Source organism: Uranotaenia lowii, chromosome 3 (assembly GCF_029784155.1).
Source record: "Uranotaenia lowii strain MFRU-FL chromosome 3, ASM2978415v1, whole genome shotgun sequence".
Taxonomy (NCBI): domain Eukaryota; kingdom Metazoa; phylum Arthropoda; class Insecta; order Diptera; family Culicidae; genus Uranotaenia; species Uranotaenia lowii.
The window spans coordinates 137324279-137343739 of NC_073693.1; the positions used below are offsets into that span (position 1 = coordinate 137324279).

Below are 19461 nucleotides of genomic sequence, written 5' to 3' on the forward strand. Positions count from 1 at the left end.
CCTTTGGTGATCAATATTTTACATAATAATTTTATCGAAGATTAAGAATCATGGTGGCGGATCACTCAGGTTCAGATGCATTCACAGCTTCAACAAAATCCACCATTGTCATCTGTAAAAAGGTGCATTTGGGGATTTGGGGTCAAGAATACTCGCCTGCCAAACCCAAAGGCCTACACCTAAAGGAACATCCCGTGTGATTCATTTTGTAGGAAAAACTCTCAACTTTACGATTCGGTATGACCAAATAAATGCCTCTGACATGGGTCTGGAACAACATTTACGCGAAATCGTTAAACTAATAAATAGTGAACCGACTGACGAAAGGAAGCATTCGAGTAGCGGAATATGTAAAGAGGACGTTCCAGGGTGGCCAGCGGGTTTTCATTTTCAAATTCCCGGTTTTTTCCCGGTTTTCCCTTGTGAAATTTTATGATTTTCACGGTTGTAGAATACACTGCTTAATACCTTTTACAAGATTTATTGACCGAACAAATAGACATTTTTTAAAATTGTTAGTGAAAGTGTGTGAAAACAGAAAATTTTCTGAGAATCTTTTTTGTAATTCGAAAGTTATTCACAACTGAGGCCCTTGGAGCCAAAGGGGTATAAGTGACAAAATGGAAAAAATCGAGATCACCATCTAGAAGGAATCTTTGCACTTATACCCCTTTGCCTCCAAAGTTCATTAAACTGATGTACTACCCCTTTGCCACCAACCCTAACTTGATTTCAAAAAAGTAATGTTTTTTCATCGGGACCAAAAAAATTTAAAATAAATGTAATTCACTTTTCTTTTGAATAGCTGATGATGTTTAAAAATTTACCATCAACTGTGATTCATCTGATTGCATTTAGTGATAGTTCTAGTAGAAAATAAAATTAATATATTTAATTTTTTTTTCTATTTCAATAACAAATTAGCGGATCACAAATTCCTGATTTCTGGATATATGGAGTGTTTCAAGGATTAAAGGCTTATAAAGTACAAAAACATGTATTTGTACGAGATAACTGGGTTAATATTGAAGCGCCTATCTTGAGCTTGAGCTTGGATAAACCGTACATTTCAGTAGTTGCTACTCCGTGATTGACAAGAACCATCAAAATTGCACATAGATCCAAATAAATGGGACTTGGGATTAGCTTACCATTTTCTGTATGCACGTTTCGAAGGTTCCTCATCTTATATGGTCAATAACGGCGCCGGCCACGTCCTTACGGTTCATCGGGGAAAGGGAAGGATTGTTAGTTCGACTTCCGTTGCTACTAGAGACCGAATACACCTCTAAATCTCCACGGTCGTCACAGGAAGGGTGGTTTGTTAGTGAGTAAGGTAAATAAGATCTGGATTCCCTTTGGGAAGGGATGTGATCTAAGCAAAGTTAAAAATCGTCGCGTCGCACACTATCGAGTACATCGCGTTTTTATACGTCCTAACTAACTTAGTACTTAGCACCGGCGTAACTCACCGAATTTTACCGCGCGCTTAAGACGAAAAGAGCAAAGCGTCCTAACGTGGCACTTTCAAACACGTACAATGCACTTGGCAACGATGCAACTCACCGAATTTTATCACGCGTTTAAAGTTTAAAACGAGAAGAGCAAGAACGATCTAGCGAGCAAAAAACGAACACCGAACCAACCGATCACGTCAATTATCCCCACACAAATACACACATACACAAACACACACAACGAACCGACCCTACTGACGAAAAAATGATCCATTACCGAACACTGCACAAGCCTTTGATTTGACCGGAGAATTTAAAAAAAAATGAAAACGCAAATTAACTCTTGCAAAAACTAAGAATAAAAGCTTTACAAAGCTACCATTTGTTTGTAACACGAAAACTAACATTACATTGATTTTTCTTTTTCAGAATTTACAAAATCTTTAGATTTAGAAATTTTTACGATTTTTCATATTCATCGATGAACGTCAAAAGAAACACGAAACTAGTTTTAAGCTAAACTTTCAATGAACACCCCAACAAAAGCTCTGATATTTTCGAAATATCTGTGTAGTATAGAAAAAAAAATCACTACATTGATATTCAGAACTAAAGCGATTTAGTGTTATTCATTTCCGTAATAGGAGGTAAATAGTGCCTGTCAAATTTAAAATTCACTGTCTAGAAAAATTTAGTTAACATAAATGCTTCGAAAATCCGAAATTGAGAAAATGGCGACAATAAAACAAAAAACTCTTTTTTTTTTGCTGTAGTGATATTGAAAATTTGCCGACCAAACTCACTATCCTATTCGCCCCGCCCCCCTCCCCCCAAAACACACACACACACACACACACACACACACACACACACACACACACACACACACACACACACACACACACACACAACCTCTACATTATCGTCTAAATAAAAACAAAAAACAAAACTACTTAGCTGAAATCCACGGTGCCGTTTTCCAATCTGTCACCAGCATTTACACCGTACAAAAATCCTATTGGAAAAGCTCCTGTCATCATTCTCACCCCATATCACGTGCAATGTTGCATCCAACAATTTGAACACAACGCTCTTCAAGTAACGCCAGTTACACCCGTTACAAACTTTATGAGCTTTTTCTCACAAGCTTTTGAACAAAAGCCTGTATAACCGGTTCTTCTTTTCGACGCCATTTCCAATATGCACTTTTCTTCCGGCACAACACAAACATTTAAAGCGCAGAAAAACCACCGAATCACAAAATTCAATTAGAAATTGCACTTTCCCCATCGACAACCAATCACCGTGCGACCGAACAACTACTTTAAAAGATTTAACTATACGTATTTCACCAGAAATAAGTAAAATTGCGGAACCGACTCGAGATAAACGATGTATGCTTGGCAATGTTGCCAGAACTCCTTCTGGGTTAATATTGAAGCGCCTATCGTTAATTTACTGTAAAAAAAAAATCAGAGTGACCGCAAGTCCCATTCCAATACCCAATTGATTAGGCAAAGACGTACAATACAAGACATGTGATGATTGGAATTTAGTGGAAAATACCTTTAACGAATTATTATAAATTAATCCTGATGAAAAAAAAGGTTGTTTGGAGAAATTTACTAGAAGTTGCCAAGATCAGGTCGATCTTCAGCCTTAAAATCTCGTAACCTACTGTACCAGAGTATATTCCTCATTTTAACAACAAAAAATATATTTATACAAAAACTAATTGATTCTTGTAGCAATGAATATTTATGGTTTCTTACCCATATCAACAAGATCAAAAAAACCTGGATGTGAAAATTTGTTGGTGGCAAAGGGGTATAGTATAAGTGCATGTGTTTGGAGCCAAAGGGGTATAAGTGCCAAATTCAAAAAATATGTGTCACCTCAATAAACGTCAAATTAACGTTGTTTTATTGGGAAAATGTTGTAAAATGCTTCAAGGAAATCATTCACATGAAAAAAAAATCATAAAAGATATCTATGGAATTTACTGGAAAACAACGAAGTTCAAGTGCTTTTTTTCTGGAAATCAGCTTTTATGCACTTATACCCCTTTGGCTCTAAGGCTGATGTCATGCTGAAGCTACAAGCAACGCAACGCGTTCACACGACAAACCAGCTCTCATTTGATCTCCATGGAAAAAGCGCAGACCTGTCATACTGAGCGCTTTGTAAAGCGCGACAAATCCATGGAGATCAAATGAGAGCTGGTCCGTCGCGTGAACGCGTCGCGTTGCTTGTAGCTTCAGCATTTTTTTTTTTTTTTTGTAATTTCTTTATTTGAAACGGCTCATACCTTTAGGCTTTAAGGAGCCAAACTCGTTTTGTTTGATTACAATTGTGTACTTAGATCTAGTTCACTTTTTTTTTTTGAAGAAAAAGAAAGATAGAAAGGGAAATATGAAAATAAAGAGAATTATAGTCGAAGATCGATAGCTTTTAGGAAAAGGTATATCTCGAACATATAGTCCAAGTCCATCATACCTAATACATCCCTCACTGGAACGTCGGGTGGTTTTCCTCGGGCCCGAAGGGAATCTATAAAGTTCGCTCTGGCGAATAGGTGGTCCTCACACGACCAAACAATATGCTCGATGTCATGGTAACCTAGACCACATCCGCATAAATTGCTGCCAGCAATATTTAAACGATAGAGTACCGCATTCATGGAATAATGATTGGACATGAGACGGGAAAATATACGAATAAAATCCCGAGTCAGGTTCAATCTATTAAACCAGGGTTTAAGGCTTACCTTTGGGATAATCGAGTGGAACCACCGACCCAACTCATCCTCGTCCCATCTACGCTGCCAGTTGACAAGAGAGTTTCTTCGAGCCAAGAAGTAAAATTCGTTGAATACGATTTCACGCTGGTAAATGTTGCCTTCCATCGCACCCACTTTTGCAAGGGAATCTGCCCTCTCATTGCCTGCTATAGAGCAATGTGAGGGGACCCAGATAAAGGTGATAGAAAAGCAACGTCTTGATAAAGTGGTCAATATATCTCGTATCATTTCGAGGAAGTACGGCGTGAATTTTCCTGGTTTTATAGAGCGGATTGCTTCAACAGAGCTGAGACTATCAGTTATAATATAGTAGTGTTCAATAGGTCGTGTGGCGATACTATTCAAAGCCCAGTGAATAGCTGCTAACTCTGCAACATATACAGAGCATGGTGACTGGAGACTGTGAGATGCGCTGGATATTTCGTTGAACACTCCAAATCCTGTTGTTTCCTCTATAAGTGATCCATCGGTAAAGTACATTTTATCAGCATCGACGTGTCTATATTTAGCTTCGAAAATTCTTGGAATCAGAAGAGGACGATGCGGATCCGGGATTCCACGAATTTCCTGCTGCATAGACAAATCAAACTGGACAGAAGAATGATCGTAGTCTGGGCTACAAACACGAGTTGGAGAATACGAAGAAGGGTTTACCTGCATTGACATGAGGATATGGTATATAGACATAAATCTGGTTTGAACATTTTGCTCAAGTAACCTTTCGAAATTTACAATCACCAATGGGTTCATGACCTCACACCTGATGAGGAACCGAAGTGAAAGTAAATTGAATCGATCTTTCAAAGGGAGTATTCCTGCCAAAACTTCAAGACTCATGTTGTGTGTTGAGGGCATACAGCCCAAAGCGATACGGAGACAACGGTATTGGATACGCTCTAGTTTGATGAGGTGAGTTTTGGCAGCTGAATGGAAACAGAAGCTACCATATTCCATAACGGATAGAATAGTTGTTCGATACAATTTGATAAGATCTTCTGGACGGGCTCCCCACCAGGTGCCAGTAATTGATCGGAGAAAATTGATTCTTTGTTGGCATTTTCCTTTCAGATACTCAATGTGGGCTCTCCAGGTACACTTGGAATCAAACCAAACCCCAAGATACTTGAAACTCCTCGATTGAGTGATCGTTCTGCCTAGGAGTTGAAGCTTAGGTTGAGCAGGTCTACGTTTCTTAGAGAAAACAACCATTTCCGTTTTCTGAGGGGAAAACTCAATCCCAAGCCCCAAAGCCCAGGAAGACAATCTGTCTAAAGTATCTTGTAAAGGCCTGTGCAGATGAGACTCAGTAGATCCTGTGACAGACACTACTCCGTCATCTGCAAGTTGTCTTAGAGTGCAGCCTTCAGAGAGACAGCTGTCGATGTCACTCACATAAAAGTTGTACAAAAGTGGACTCAAACATGAACCCTGTGGGAGGCCCATGTAAGATGTTCTTCTAACTGCAAAATCTCCGTGAGCAAAGTTCAAATGTTTCTCACAAAGTAAGCTGTATAAGATGTTGTTCAATAGAGGAGGCAGACCCCGGGAGTGCAACTTGTCTGACAAAACCTCTATTGAGACTGCATCAAAAGCTCCCTTTATGTCTAGAAACACTGAAGCCATTTGCTCACGTTTTGCGTACGCCATTTGTATCTCTGAAGATAGCAAAGCAAGACAATCGTTTGTCCCTTTGCCCCTTCGAAACCCAAATTGAGTATCTGAAAGGAGACCATTTGTTTCCACCCATTTGTCCAAACGAAACAATATCATTTTCTCCATCAACTTGCTTATACAAGACAACATCGCTATTGGACGGTACGAATTGGGATCAGACGCTGGTTTTCCGGGCTTTTGGATAGCAATGACTCTCACTTGTCTCCAATCCTGGGGAACAATGTTGTGCTCCAAGAATTGATTAAATAAATTTAACAAGCGAAATTTGGCAGCATCCGGAAGGTTTTTCAACAAGTTAAATTTAATATTATCAATTCCCGGAGCTGAATTGTTGCAAGAAAGGAGAGAAAGTGAAAATTCGACCATCGAAAAGCTGGAATCCAGACCACATCTTTCTGGAGGCACGTTCCGGATTATTTTTTGCACAGGTGTAGAATCTGGACAGACTTTTCGTGCGAAGTTAAATATCCATCTTTGTGAATATGAATAGAAAGTGGTACTCTTCTAAAGGAGGTAAAATATTCATAGAATCGATGGCTGTTGTTATTTCGTCCGAATATTTTTTCCAGTCGATGTGTCTTGTAAGGTCATATTCCATATTTGTTGAATTCGAATTGCTGGCCCCATTGGTGATTGTAATTTTGATTGGCAAGTGATCACTACCATTGGGATCAGGGATTACCTTCCACTGGCAATCCAATGATAGTGAATTTGAGCAGAGGGAGAGGTCAATTGCACTTGGTCTTGCAGGAGGTTTAGGTACTCGTGTTTTTTCACCCGTTTTCATAATTGTTAAATTGAAACTGTCACAGATGTCATAGATAAGAGTAGAACGACAATCGTCAATTTGTTCTCCCCAGACAGTTCCATGCGAATTGAAATCACCCAGGATCAACCTTGGTTCAGGCAAAACTGAACACAGGTCCTCTAGGTGACTTTGATTCACTGCTACTCTCTGAGGCCAGTACAAACTGACAACGCATAAGTCCCTACCTCTTATAGTTGTATGACATGCAACAGCTTCAATTCCTCCTGATAAAGGGAGGTCGATTCTATAGAAGGAATGGCGCTTGCTGATCCCCAAAAGCACCCCTCCATAAGAATCGTCGCGGTCTAGACGTATGACATTAAAATCGTGGAATGAGATGTTAGATTGAGAAGAAAGCCAAGTTTCGGACAACGCAAAAATATCACAACTAGTTTCATGAAGAAGAAATTTGAACGGATCCAGTTTAGGGATAATACTACGACAATTCCACTGTAGAACAGTGATATCTCTGACCTCTCGGCGTAAATTAGCCATCGAGAGAGACAAACACTGAAAGGAGGGGCCAAGTTTGCATCAATTGCTTCAAAAATGTCTTTACTACAGGAAGCATTGTTGTAACAATGCCTCTGATGGATTCCGCTACATTAAAACACGTAAAAATTCCATTTAGAATATCGGACAGTTTAAAAAGCCCAGATTGGGTGGATGATTCTGGCGAAAGTTCTTTGGTGTTGTGGTTTTGCAAGGTTCCAGCCGATGTTGATTTGTTCTGTGGAGATTCTTTACCGCGGAAACCAGGAGGAACTTGATGTTCTTTGTTAACAACAGTCGGTTTTTTCTCAATCCTGTTTGCCGGAATTTTTGATGGTACTTTGGGAGAAAGCGCTTTAGTACGCTTTCGAGAGCATCCTACAGAGAGTTGTAATGGTTGTACTTCATCAGCCGTATCTGTGTCATCATTATCAACTGGCAGCACAGAAAAAATGTTACCAGATTGAGATTGGGCCGGTGGAGAGGCGCTCTTCAGTATGGCGGCATAAGAACGTTTAGAACGCTCTTTTAAAGAGCGCCTCTGTTTATCCCAGCTTGCCTGAAATGCCTCGCAAGAGGAGATATCATGAGGTGAGCCCCCGCAATAGATACATTTCTGTTCTACTGCTGAGCATGCTCCTTCCTCATGATTCTCCCCACAATGCAAGCATCGCTTCTTGTTGGAGCAATGCGAAGCAGTATGCCCCAACTTGATGCAATTCTTGCATTGCATTGGGCGAGGCACATAAAGGCGTACTGGAAGCCTTAAAATTCCATCAATCAAGATGTAATGAGGGAGGGCTGTTCCCGCGAATGTTACCCGAATCGAGGCTGAAGGCTTATACTTTGTAACGCCATCAACGACGAAGGCAGTCATGAGTTGGCGACAATCCAAGATTTCGACCGAAGTCGAATCAAGGCTCTTAAACTTGCCAACGCCGTGAGCCTTAACGTATTCAGCCTCCAGACTCGATTCGGTGATCACACCTTCGATCTCTACATCTCGAGACGGAATATAGAGCTGATACTCCAAATTAAAAAAATTGCTTGCAAGAATACCGTTTGCGGCCTTCCGGTCGCCCACAACAACGCGCATTTTGTTTGGCCTTACTTTAGTCACACTGGTAACGGAGGGCCACCTAGCCAGATCTTTAGTGATCTGCACTACATTTAGAGGTTTTCCGTTAGTTTTGGGCCGGATAAAAACCACCCACGGCCCAGAAGAGGATGAATTATTCGGATAAACTCGGAGTCGGGTTGTCTTTTTCGCAGCTGCAGATGGCGTAGAAAGTTCAACTGACGGAGAAAGATGACCATCTGAAGGACCAGCCACAGCTGAATCCTCCAGATGCTCCTCATCTTCGTAGACGATCTTCTCACCATCTACATCAGGCGGGTCCGACCCCCCGCCTTCGCTCATATTTTATAAAAATAAAAGCGAAGCACGGAATGTCAAAATAACTATAGGGAAAATAGAACAAGATATAGGGAAAAAAGAAATAAGAATTACAAACTTGATTTTTCGATTAATTTGGCTCCTTTGGTGATTGATCCAACCACGTGGTCCTTCCTCGATCGAAGATGGCTGCCACGCCTCCACTCGGTTTCGGGCGAGCACGACCCGTTTGATGATGACAATGATGATGATGACAATGGTTCGCCAAACAATGGCGGCGGCCCTCGTGGTGACCTATTGTTTTTTTCCGATTGCCTTTGCTAGCCACAAAATTAGCACTCACTAGCAACAGTCTTTAATTGAACTCCCGATTAGCTGGGGAAAGTCAATTTCATCTGCCTCTGGCAGGAAACACGGCACAAAACACCCTTTAACCGTCCGAACGGCACTAACTCCCGGATATAGTGGACGAAGTCTCACTCACTTGTTCGCGATTATCGAAAGGCAACAAAAAGCGACTGCACACGACGAGTGATGCGAGACGAATGTAGCTTCAGCATGACATCAGCCTAAGGGCCTCAACTGCAAAAATAATGGTGAAACTTGTCGAATTTCGTACCGCTAGTAAAGTATTCAAATGCTGAAATGTAAAAGGATAAGAAAATAATTCAAATATTCCATTTAATCAACGAAAATTGTCACCTTTGTCTTAGTTTTTGACATATGTTTTTTACGGAAATTTCCTTATTTTTAAAAGGGCTTGAGATATAGCTCAGTTGGCAAGTCTGTTGTCTCCTGAGCCGATGTCCGCGAGTTCGAGCCCAAGAGTAAACATCGAACACAGTTGTACCGGATAAGTTTTTCAATAACGATCCGCCAACTGCAACGTTGATAAAGTCGCGAATGCCGTAAAGATGGTAAAACGACTATAATCGAAACAAAAAATTAAAAAAAAACTTATTTTTAAAATTTGATTTTTTTGACGTCATCTTGGAATCTTGAAGCATTGCATTGCATCATTTTAAAACGGCATCATGATTATTTATGTGGTATATCGAAGGTGACGTTCCGGATCCCAAATTCTCTGGGAGATTTCAAAGTTAAAAGTTAATCGGAACCGAAACTTCAATTTGTCAGTGAAACAATTTTCGGGGTCAAAGGTTTATGAAATCTTTTTAATTATTGCGAGGAAAATATATTTTCTGAGACATTTAGTTAGAGTAGATTTTTTCGTGAAAATAATCAAACATTATTTGAAATGCAATTGTTTTCATTTTTAAACTGCGGGGAGAATTAATAAAGTTTCAGGTATTTTGATAAAAAAAAAATGAATTCTTCGAATAATCATGTTAGATTGGTAAGAATTGAACGCAAAAATAGAGATTAATTGTCACTATTTCCTCTATAACTCTTAAAGGAACAAAAACCTATAATGATGTCTTAAAATGAAAGCTGCAACATCAAAAGGGCTGAAACATGGTATATTTTGCCAAATATTTGATGATACAGGTGATTTTTTTTAGTATTCTCATGTAGCAGTTTACTATAATTTGATTCAAAACATGGTTAAATTTCAATGCTGTTCAATGCAATGATTTGTTTCCACTTGGGAAGTTGTAAAGTTAGAAATGTGCATTTTTGGTTCATCAATCTTAAAAATTTCAAAATATAAAATTTATAAAAATCGCTAGAATGAATCAAATTTCAAAATCTAAAATAATTCTGATAAATCAGCATATTCAGATAAACAAACAAGCTTATTTTGTACTGATAATGTATTTCACTTTTAAACTGGAACTTGAAAAGTTGAACTCAAATTCTGGAATATCAACTTGGTATTGAAATTATAATCCATAAATGTCGATATTAGTTTCAAAATTTAATTTCCATTTCGAACTTTAAATTTAAATTTTGAATTCTAATCATCAGACTAAAACTTAGAAATTTTGATTAATAATGATTGCATTAACAGCATTACTATTGTTTTGTTTGTTTCTGAATAAAGTCTGTTTCACATACAGTAATACCTCGATATAAAGCAACCTCTTTTTAAAGCAACCTCGATATAACGTAACCCAATATAAAGCAACTTTTGTCTCTATATAACGTAACTTTTGAAAATGTTTCTATTCGAATTTCAATACTTTTTTGTCATAAAAATATAATAATGTTGTTTCTGAGCCATGCGGTAAATTCTCAGAGGCATAAAGAGCAAATGAGCGCAAGCGTTGAAAATGTAACTCCAGTAGTCGCTTTTGTGCTTTCGAAAATCCAGCCTAGAGCATGTATCTCCATTTCAAAACTTAATGATTATATTTGCACCTTCATATAAGTTGCTTAAGCTGAAGTTAGGTTAGGGCATGTAGTCTTTTATTCAAATAAGTTTTTGTGATTGCTGACAGTTGATCAATCACTGTACAGAAGACCGCTGCAAACTTTGTATGGAAATTTGAAAATTCTTAAATTTTTACACCTCCCATAACTTTTTGGGTTGTTTTTGCTGCCAGAAATAGCAATAAAAATTCTGGAAGCGATCCATCCAGTCCTGAATTAGCGCAACGAGTTTTAAGTTTGTATGGAAATTTGTATGGGAAAACAAAATTTTTCATTCAAAAATCTCCAGAGATGTTCTGAAAGTTCCAAAAAATATAACTTTGGATAAAAAATGTTCCTTGATTCTTGCAGTACATTTCATGTGAACAAAGCACAAACCTATCTTGTTCCCCAGAAAAGTTATTCAATGTTTTATAATTTTTTTCTTTTCAAAATTCATTTTTTCAATTACATATATCATTTTTGACTGCTTGTTTGAAAGCTGTGTAACAGTAGGATGGAAATAAAAAATCTCAAAAAACTGCCTTGCATTCTGAGAGAATTTATTGACTAATAAAGCCTTAGCAAAAACATTTCAAGCAATTATTAACAGCTCTAGCAAGCAAAATCTGCCATTTTTGAATACTTTTCAATGGATTCAGATTTTTTCTTTTGAAATGGTTATAACTTTTTTCATGAAATTCTTAGCTGCTTGTCATGTAAGCAAAAAATGAAGCTTAGGAATAGTCAAAACTAAAAATTAAAGATCGACTTTTTTTCAAGCTTATTTGAATTTTCTGGATGATTTAATGTGCAAAAATTTCTTCTTCCATACAAATTTCCATACAAAATTGAAACGCGTTGCGCTAACTTAGGTATCAACCAAATCATCTAAAATTTTACACTGATGCTTGGTGACCCAAAAGGCAGCGAAAAAACATATGGGAGCAAAAAGTCATTTTTTGCAGCGGTTAACTGTACAGACTTCTGTACCATCGCTTATGCACGGATTTTATCACTTGCTATGAAAATAACAAAGAAACATTTCTGATGTTTCTGAGCCGTTTTGAAAATATCGCCTATCATATCAGAATGTCATTATTTGGTGACATTTATCACAATTATTAAACGTCAAGGAATGCATTGAATCAATAGATAAAAAACAAAACTGTCTGCAGATGGCGCTTTTGGGCTTAGCAGGATCGATTAGAGCATTGGAGCCAAGAATTTTTAATGGTAAAAAGTATTAAAACCGTACAAACAGAATTTAGAATCAACTTTTTTCACATTTACGATCACTATCGATGCTCCAAAGGCCCATTTTAATTAGTGTTTCGATATAACGTAACTTCGATATAAAGCAACGAAAAAAAAAATTGCTGTACCGTCGGTAACGAATCGTAATGCTTCGGCTACATCGCACACGTGCGAGAACCCAGGCTGTATCTGAACAATCTGCTCAACACATGCGTTGCCGAAAGTGTTGTGCTTCAAGCTGTAGCGAACCCAACCGACAGTTCGGTTTTCATCCCTTCATGCCTCCTGTTTCGAAAATAATTTCATCCTAACTGTCGGCTGCAGGGCGTGACAGTTTGGGCAGGACTGTCACGGGTGACTGTCGTGCCCAGGGTTGCCAACATATGTTTTCAAAAATCAGGGAACTGGTGCAATAAAAATCAGGCAAAATCAGGCTACATAAGTAACGGAAATTCCTCTAATAGTGATGACCTTTTTTTTTTGGTCATCACTCTACATTTTTACTGTGTGGTGGGCCTACTTGGTTGCATAATTCTACTGAATCAAAGCCGAAAGATTCCTTTTCATTCCCTTTTTAAGATATGAATTAATGGGAATCTTTCGATTGGTTTCATTCAGCCACATTTTCGCTTTTTAACTTCAGCAATGGTACCTAATTTAGTTCCTTACTACCCATTTTTCATCACATTCGCAAAAATCAGGCAAAATCAGGCATTTTTTGAACAATCAGGGAAATTCAATGGCTTTTCAGGTTGTCAGGCAGAGCCTCGAAAAATCAGGCAATCCCTGAAAAATCAGGCATATTGGCATCTCTGGTCGTGCCCATACCGTACCCATGCCTGATCGTATGCGCTGCTGCTCGGTTTCGAATAGATCGAACGAGCCATCTATTCGCACCGAGCAGCAGCATAACGATCGGCGCGTAACTCGATATGTGGTGCCGGTGCAGGTTAGGCGAAAAGGGGAGGGGAGGGTGATTGGGGTGATCACCACCCGCAGTAGCTTCAAGCAAAAGGAAAATACGTTCGTTCGAAATCAACTCAGCCCGAGCGAATCTCGGCTACAGTCGGACGGAGTAAGTAGTACAGTCATGCGAAATTCAACGCATTGAAAACTGTCATGAAGATTTTCGCAAAACTGTCACGAAGCTTAACAAAATTTCATACCCACGAACAAACTCTCGCATGAGGTAAAACAAGCCCTCGCTGTACATCGCACGACCGCTCCTTTAAAAACTGTCGGGGAAGAAATATTCGGGAAGCTTTCATCGAGGTGCACGTGCGACATTCGCAAGAATACTGTCGTTCGCCAGTACTTTTCGGAAGCCTGGTTTTGATCCGGATGGTTTGTTTACTCAGTGGTGAAAATTTCATCAAGATTGAAGCAGTCAGTCAAAAGTTATCGACGATGGAACGCGAAAGGCGAGAGAAAATTCTGCACACTCACGTAGAGAAACCGACGTGGTCAGGGGTAAAGATCGCGAAATTCATGAAATATCAAAAATCGACTGTAAATTCGGTGCTACAACGTTACCGGGAGACCCTTACGGTGGATCGAGCAAAACAAACCAGGCGTAAAAGTGGACCATACTTTGTGTAAGAAACCGGCGACAGAATGCCCCTGGAGCTCAAAGCGATATACTAATGGATGGTGTGGCTATTCAATGGACTAATCAAGCCAGTAACTTAGGCTTCTTGTTCCAGGATGATCTTTGCTGGGACGCTTTCATTCTTCAGCAGTGTGGAAAAATTTATGCCGGACTACGTGCTCTATATTCTTCCACGTATTTAGCACCTACTAACACACGATTGAAACTTTTTAAAACTCTGATTTTGCCGCACTTCTTGTTTGGAGATATATTGCACGTGTGTCCAAGTGAATATGCATTCGGACGTTTGCGAGTAGCTTTAAACTCATGCGTTCGATACGTCTATATGGACTCAACCGATACAGCTCAGTGACCCATCGCCAACGAAATTTAATCGGATGCCCGTTTAAATGGTTCTACGCATATCGTTCTTGCCTGACAATACGCAAAATAATAACAACCCGTGCCCCACCAACGCTTTTTTGCAAAATCACACAGTTGCAAGGTCTTAGACAGCGAAATCTATTAATTCCAGCAAATAGTACTTCATTATACGGCAGCTCGTTCTTTGTCATGAGGGTTCTAATGAAAACAAAACAGCCGCCTATTATTTTGCTCAACCGTCCGTGTCATAATTTCAGGGGTAATTCCCACAGTAAAACTAAAAAAGAAGTGGAACCGAATAGTACTACTGGTGGTGACGAAGATTACGTTGGAAAACCGGAGTGATTGGAACTTACCCGAAGGATTTCAACGATATATAAACACCGAGGATTCAGGTGAAAACGTTCATTTTTTATCCATTTTGTTTTCCTCTTATTCACTTTGCTCACTGTTATTGTTGATACACAGCTGTGTAGCGTCGCGTCAAGCTGTCACATCAAGTTGTCGCGCAACATTTCAACCGCGATCGGCAGTGAAATATTTCACTTCTACAGTTAACCACTGTTAAATCGGAATGGAGTCTGATGAAATTATCTGTGTGGTATGCGAACGGGTAGAAATCGACCCGAATAAAATTATCGAGTGTTCACAATGTCACCAGTGTGCGCATTTCCGTTGCAAAAACATTCGGGGAAATGCAGTTCGGAAACTACAGCAAACCGACTATTTTTGTAACAGTGATTGCCAAGCGATGTACTTCCGAGAGAGAGGAAATAAAGTAGCCGAGGATCGAATTTTAAACGAAATGAAGAAAATGCTGAACGAAGTGCGTGACCTGAAGGAGTCCAACATTGCAACCCAAAATGAACTAAAGGAACTGAAATTGGTAAATATAGCGACGCAGGAGAAACTGAAAGAGACGGTACAGGAAATCGAGAAGAGTCAAGAGTTTTTAGCAGATAAATTCGACAGCTTCATGGACGAGTTCCGCCAGATGAAAATCGACCAGACCTTTCTTCAGCATGAAGTCAGAGACGTTCAGGATGAACAATCGCAAATGCGCGGAGATATTAGAAAACTTGAGAAGGAAGTGGATCGACTTAATCGGCAGGCTCTCAGGAAAAATGCCATGATTCTAGGCGTTCCAATCTTAGAAAATGAGGCCACAGGAAACGTCGTCGCGAACATAGCGACAGTATTAGGTTGTGACCTTGCGAAAGATGCGATTGTGGAAGCCAAGCGATTGCGTTCAGCAAAGCCTGATGGTAAACATCCGCCAATAAAGGTCGTCTTCAGAGAAGAAAATGCAAAGGAACAACTTTTTATGAAAAAGAAACTGCGAGGCCCATTGAATGCTGCTGAACTTGGCAATCCGTATACAAAATCCGTTGGTAGAGTGGTTATACGCGACGAATTGACCACAACAGGACTGGACCTGCTGCGGGAAGTACGTGGAGCCCAGGAACAACTTGGTCTGCAGTATGTTTGGCCCGGTAGAGATGGAGCAATCCTTACCAAGCGGCGTTCCGATTCAAAGGTCGAGATTGTTCGTGCTAAGGAGGATTTAGTGAAGCTTGAACCACCAAAATCTAAGCGGGCTCTCGAGATCTCCAACCTGGATATTTCCCTGCAATCATCATCCATCGTCGAACCCCCCAACAAGCGTCGATAATAACAAAAATCTCTGTAGCAAATAGTCTTTTTCTTCAACAATGTCTACAAGTGCGAATAATAACTTTTTATATGAGTGTTTTGATGATTTTCTAAAAAATAAATATAAAGTAGTATATGATAAGGGTTTGAAATTACTCCAATGGAATATTCGTGGAATGAACAATATTGAGAAGTTCGACATACTCAGAGACCTCCTAGATAGGTACTCTAAAATTATTGACATAATTGTGGTGGGTGAAACATGGGTAAAATCAGGCGACACACAGTTATTCACAATAAATGGATTCGATGCAATATTCTCTTGTCGCGAGACATCGCATGGGGGATTGGCCGTATACACACGTAGCGATTTAAACGCTGACACCGAGGAAATAGAGGAGGATGAAGGTTTTCACTACATACGAATACGTATCCCCTTGGGTAATAGCTCGCTACTTCTACACGCTGTATATCGTCCACCTGTATTTCGGTTCGCCAATTTCGTAGAGAAGCTGGAAAGTAAGCTGGCAAGTAATATTAAATGTCTTGACTCGATTCTACTGGGAGATACCAATGTGCCAGTCAACATTTCTAATAACACCGTCAGAGAGTACACGAGGATCCTGGAGTCCCACAACATGTTTGTTGTTAATAATGTTGTAACCCGTCCGGCCAGTGGGAATATACTCGACCACGTTGCTTGCTCTCAGAGTATCATCGGCTCGACAATAAACGAAACCATTTGCATGGATACAAGTGACCATAGTATGATCGTTACTACACTATCAACCAGTTCCGATAAAAAGGCCCAATCCCTGAGCAAAAGCATCGTCAACCACCAGCAGCTGAACACTGAATTTGCAGAAGCCTTGATGAACATCCCAGAAAATCTATCCGCAAATGAAAAAATTGTTTTTATAGTTGACAAATATAATGACACTCGAAATCGCGCCACAAAAACAGTAACAGTGAAAGCAAAAGTGAAGAGGAATTGCCCGTGGATGACCTTCGACGCTTGGAACCTAATATCAACTAAAGACAAGATCTGGAAGCACTGTAAACGGAATCCTGCGGACGAACAGTCTAAAGCTGCCCTGAAACTTATCTCTAAAAGGTTGTCAAAACTTAAAAGCCACTGCAAACGGACCTACTACTTTCGACTTCTGCAAACGGCAACCCCGAAGCAATCCTGGAAATTCCTAAATGAAGCCCTGGGTCGTAACACCAAAGAACACAACCCCATCACCCTCAAGTTTGGCGATGAAGTACAAACCGATCCAGCCCAAGTATCGAACAGTATCAACGAGTACTTTTGTAACGTGGGGCCTCAATTGGCTTCAAATATCGTCAGCACCAGAGATATTCAACAGTTCAATGCTATTCGTTCGCATCCGCCCTCCCTGTTCTTGAGACCGGCATCTGTTGCAGAGGTTCTGTTAGAGATCAGTAACCTTGACACCAACAAATCATCTGGTCCAGATAATATTTCGGTTGCTACAGTGAAAGCCCATCACTTGGCTTTCTCCAACATCTTGACAGACATCTTCAACGAAACTATCGAAACTGGTGTCTATCCTGATGCATTGAAACTAGCCCGCGTAACTCCTGTCTTCAAGTCAGGTGACAGATCAAATTTATCAAACTACCGTCCAATTTCAACGCTCTCTGTCTTGAATAAAGTTATTGAAAAACTACTCGTCACTCGAATGAATGAATATTTAACTAGATATGACCTCATAAGCCCACGCCAGTATGGTTTCAGAAAGGGATGCAGCACTCTAACTGCAACAACCGAACTTTTGGAGGACGTGTACGATGATCTGGATAACCGTAGATATGCTGGTGCCTTATTTTTGGACCTGAGGAAAGCGTTTGACACCATTGATCATGCCTTGCTGTTACAGAAATTGGAATGGTATGGATTACGTGGACAACCCCTTCGGCTTATCGAAAGCTACTTAACAGCTCGCCAACAATTTGTTTCCCTCAAAGGAGCTTCAAGTAGTAAAAGATTCATATCAACGGGAGTACCGCAGGGAAGCAACTTGGGCCCGCTGTTGTTCTTGATATTCATCAACGATCTCCCCCTGTTGAATCTGCACGGCAAAGTTCGGCTCTTTGCCGACGACACATTAATATCGTACAGCAATTCCAATCCTCTCCGGATAGTGGAATGGATTGGAAACGATCTAGAAATCCTTCAGCATTACTTCGACTGTAATCTTCTCTCGTTAAACTTGTTGAAAACTTCGTACATGCTGTTCAATTCTGGTCGTCGCTCCATACCTCAGCTGCCAATAATCCGCATAGGCAACACTCTAATTGAACGAGTGAACGAGTTTAAATATCTAGGACTACATTTCGATGATACCTTAAGCTGGGCAGCCCATATAGAGCATCTTAAACGAACACTCGCTCCGGTCGTTGGTGCCATATGGAAAATTTCTGCGTTCATTCCAACCCACTGGCTGAAAAATGTATATTTTGCGCTGTTTCACTCGAGACTGCAATATCTGGTGTCACTATGGGGTAAAGCCTGTAAAAGCCGCCTAAGGGAGTTACAGGCCATGCAGAATAGAGCGCTAAAGGCTGTCTTTAGATTGCCGTATTTGTACCCTTCCGAACTGTTATATAGTATGGACGATTCAGTACTTCCCATACGAGGTGCCCAGGAATTTCAAACTCTGGTATATACCCACAAACTCCTAACAAGCAGGGATTCCCATCACAACATGCACTTCGAAAGAATGACGTCTCACCGCTCGTCCAGAAATGCAAACCACCTTCGTCTGCTCAGGGTTAGAACAGAATTTGGAAAGAAGAAACCCAGTTACTTCGCAAGTAAACTATACAACAATCTACCAGACACATTAAAGCAATGCCCAACGTCCTCCCGTTTCAAATCACAACTGTTGTCGATCTGCAAGCAAAACATCCATCGTTTCCTCCGCTAGTATCTTCGTGCCACACATGCTAAAAAAAATTTTTATTCTTTTTATTCTCGCCCCTCCACCCAGACCACCGCCGCCCACAAGCCACTCCATCCAGCCGCCACCGCCAATCATCAAAACACCTCATCACCCTCCACCGCCACCACCATAACGCTGCAAACTAATGAATATAACACAACTCTATACTATAAAATTGTGAAATAGCCTATGAGTAGTCCCAACCATTCCTTCAAAGAGCGATCATTTGCTCACTGGAATGGCTTTACATTTTGTGAAAAAAAAAAATTGTATTGAAATGAATTGTTAAACTGTTTTGATAGGGTTTTGTGCCTGTTGGAGAAGAGGCTTGGAAGAAGCTTAACTCCACTGGGCTTTCCCTATCCGAGGAAAAAATAAATAAATAATAATAATAAAAAAATAATAATAAATGATTCCAATTATAATACGCTGCCAGTTGAAGTTAGACGTTTATTGGAACAGCCGATAATGTCAAATGTGAAGTGAAGTTAATTTTATTATGTAAAATCGAATGTAGTAAATTAAAAGATTAGGCCTTACGCTACAGGAAATAAACAAATAAATAAAAATAAAATATGAACGGAAGCTGCCAGCAAAGGTAATTCGATCAGGTCACAATAATCCTGGAATCTTCTTGCGTGATTTGGAGAAAAAGTTCAACACGAACCAC

At 39.9% G+C, this 19461-nt stretch overlaps 1 protein-coding gene across 1 annotated transcript in view; it reads right to left on the reverse strand.

Moving 5' to 3' along the window:
• The window catches only part of LOC129758633 (ankyrin-3), a 49471-nt gene that overhangs the window by 26595 nt on the left and 3415 nt on the right, over positions 1–19461 (reverse strand). The window lies entirely within an intron of this gene.